Source organism: Musca autumnalis, unplaced genomic scaffold (genome assembly GCF_047663935.1).
Source record: "Musca autumnalis isolate F117 unplaced genomic scaffold, ASM4766393v1 scaffold_3, whole genome shotgun sequence".
Classification (NCBI taxonomy): domain Eukaryota; kingdom Metazoa; phylum Arthropoda; class Insecta; order Diptera; family Muscidae; genus Musca; species Musca autumnalis.
Window position 1 is genome coordinate 180403496 of NW_027411866.1, and position 3937 is coordinate 180407432.

Here is a 3937-nt window from a genome sequence, read left to right on the forward strand (position 1 = left end):
TATCTTTAAATGAAAGCGTTTACGACATTTTTACGATTCTCAGAATTGAAGAAAATTAATGAGAAATAAATGCTATGTCAGTTTAATTATCTCATGTGACTCTATGTGACTCAATTGTATATCTGCTTACAGTGACTTCAAAAAATTGTCCATAATTTTGATAAATTAAAATTTTAAAATCATTTTGTGCGTGATGTTTTTTCACCGAATCACCTTATATTTATGATTTTATGTAATCATATGGCAAAACTCATCACGCTATGATACAGGGATATGAGGTTGTAAAAAAGTCATAACCCTAATCCACATAGTATTTAAACCTTTATAGAAAAACACACATTTTGGTCAATACTTAGAAACTTATTTCTAGACGAATACACATCAATCATATAATTTGGAAAAATAAAGTTTTCCTGCCATCGTGCACATAACGGAACTAATTACCACATTAATAGACATCGGATTTTGCATATTTTTTAATAATAAAGATACGAAGATTCTGATTGGACCAAAATTCGTTTCAAAGAAATCTAAATTCAATGGCAGGGTCATATTTTGTATTTATTTTGCATATTTGCATATTTTGCATATGCACAAAATATGCAAATAATATGCAAAATATGCAAAAATATGCAAAAAATATGCAAAATATGCAAAAAATATGCACAATATGCAAAAAATATGCAGAATATGCAAACAGTTTTTGGCCGAAAATCGTCATAAAAGTCGTAAAATTGACAATTAAAGTTGGGAAAAATCATCAAAATGTCCTAAATTAAAATTGTTGGCCGTTTAACGTCGCTTTTTTAGCAGATTATTATGCTATTGAGACCCCTTACCACAGTGTGGATATAAAAATATGGTTATATGTATATTGTAATACCCTTTTTTTATTATTAACCTATTAAAAAATATAAAATTTGTTAAATTGTAAAATATTTTATTTAAAATTCAATATTTTCTTTGTCCTAATTTGTTGCATTAGTCTGGATTTTTTTATGCGGCACTTCCCTAAAGTGTTTAGTTTGGTTAGATTTTAAGATTGTTAAAGTTTGAGCACAATTGGAGTATTTTAACACATGCCACTGGGGCCTCGTAGTTATGAAAATCTCGATTTTTTGGCTATTTGACAAATTCAGCTACCCATATCTATGAAACGGTTAAAACTATTTGCCCGTGTTATGCATTAAATTAAATGCCATACTATTCTTAATATTTCTTGCCGAACAACAAAATACGTAAGTAGTTCTGAATTCAAGATAATAAAGCCAATGTCCCGAAAACGCCTTAGGGTGAAAATGGAGTCTATTGTGAAAAAACCCTTTTACAGGGTTTTATTTAACTTGCTTTGGAGTCTGTTTATTTCAAATCTAGTAACTTATTTTATACACAGTTGCAGTTGATCAATCGAACTAAAACTTTGCATACTTTTCAAACTTGGATGACAATACATGAATATGAAACCAAAACCAATATGGGTCCATTTTTTCTTGGAGCCCCCACATAGTGGCACAGAAACTTCCTCACTAAAAATGTTGGACTCAGGTCAAGGTTTTGGTATAGCCTCTATATAACGGTACAACACGATTTCAGGTATTTTAAAATTTTTTATCTAAATTTTTGGCCTAAATTGGCTATAATTTTGTTATGAGTTTCCCAGTGGTCAAAAAAATTAAATGCTGAAAAGTTAAAAATAAAAAATAGTTAAAAAAATAAGTTACAGTGTTTTATTTATAAATGCACTTAAAACTAGAAAATAATTTTTAAAGATTAAATCTCTCAAATATAACGCTTGCATTTGAATTAAAAATTGTGGCAATATTAAACGGCTAGCGTTTTATTTGAGAGAATCCGTCATTACAAATTATGTTCTAGTTTTAAGTGCTTTTATAAATAAAACATTGTAACTTAATTTTTTAAATTATTTTTTATTTCGTTCCATATTATCAATTTTTGGGAATGAAAACAAATGTCTTTAACATTTTGTTCATATTTAAATTTATTTAAGGGACTGACATAATGTGATTTTGGAGACATCTGGGTAAAGATGACTACTTGGTGATGAACTCAACTCCTTGCTCTGCTATGTCGTTTACAACTTTCAAGTTGTTTAAAATCCTTTACCCTTCCTGGTAATTAATGTTCTGCGGTCAAGTTGCAGGATCTTTTTCAAGAAATTCGGAGTTAATGCTTAATCTCTTGAACAACAAGTAAGTATACCCTGTAATTACGCCTGGTAGACTTTTTCTGGAAATTTCAGCAGTTGTTCTTTTGTTTTACCCCGGTTACACCTAACCCAGTGGGTTTGGATTTCAAATGTCAATTCCATAGCGCAAACGTCAAATTAATCCTCTCGAAGTGGGTTAACCCGGCAAAAAAACTCTAGTGTAACCGTACTATTAGTTTGGTTCTTTCCATCTTCTTCTTCTTGCTTTGTTAAGATTTTTGTCGCATTTGGCTCTTTACGGTGGTTTGAACAAGTCAGGCCAACAAGTTCAGGACTAAGATTCCACAGATGATTTATCATTTTGTTATTTCCTTCATCTGATATTTGTTTCGTATTTCAATAAATCTTCAATGCGGTTTAAGTCTTTTTTTGGACATAAAAAATATTTCTGAATTTCGTTTTCACTATTTGTTGTATTAAACTCAATCTATTGTCTCTAATCCTTTTCAACCTATTGATTATGTTTACCCAATCCATCCAATATTATATCTACATAACCATTATCTTGTTCATTATATGTTTTGTAAAATCAATAACCCACACTCTCATTTATAACACTCAGTTGTTGTCGTTTAATACAAAATAAATAAACAAAATAAGAATCGTTCTGGGGGCGTTAAACCAGGCATGAAAGATGAAAACACAAAGTGATTCTACGACTTCTTGTTCTTGGGAAGTCAGCTGGAAAGTAGTTTTAAAACATTCTCGCCTACATCGAACTTGGATTTGTCAATCGCAGACTATTCTTATAGAAATCGCGTGAATATGTTTGGTTGATGTCCGGATGTGCTGCCAAACTTGCAGTCAAAAATCCCTCTCAACAATACTTTTTATAAGTCTGTACGCAGGTACAGAAGCTCTCGACTTAACATCTGCTCAAGCTGGTAAGACCCCATTATTCTAGGCTTTCGTACACTGCTAAGTCTTGTTTCTCCCCTGAGCTACTGTCAGTTTCAGGAACGCCCAGGAGTTGTTCCTTACCCCCATACCAGATGATACCAGAACAGCAACCCGTTCATTCTGCACTGTTTTGGGAATACCTGGTAATAGTTTTCCCATGCCAGTGCACGCAAATAGACTTGTTTTGGGGTATCTTCCTTGAAGTTGTTGCTAGTATTTTACACTGTTTATTCTCCGGAATAAACGGATAAAGCTTCCAAAGATCATATATTTGTTGGGGTCCTATCCGAGAGCTTCTACTGTAGATAAAATGATACGACTAACGTTTCTATAGGACACTTTACAGGGATCCAGCAGCAATGACAATTTCATGGTTAGGAGTTTTTGTTGAAGCTGCGCTTGATTATTTTCGGGACAGATGGTTCTTCAGATTCTACGGAGCGTTTAGCATCAAAAGAAGACCTAGACCTCATTGAAAATCTATTGAAATACGAAATCATAGACAGAAAAAGGAAATAAAAAAATGATAAATCACCTGTGGTATCTTAGTCATGAACTTGTTGGTTTGGCATTGTTTGATCCGACAGTGCAAAACACCGTAAAGAGTCAAATGACGACAAAAATCTTAACAAAGCGAAGATGGAAACTTCTCCGAAAATATTCGACCGAAACTTACAAAAGAACAACTGTTCGAAATTCATAAAAAAGTCACATTAACTCCGAGCCGAGTTCACCACAGATTACAACCAATTAAATACAAAGGAAGTTGTTCGATCTCCAAGTAGTCGGCTATACCCAGATAGGCTCCAT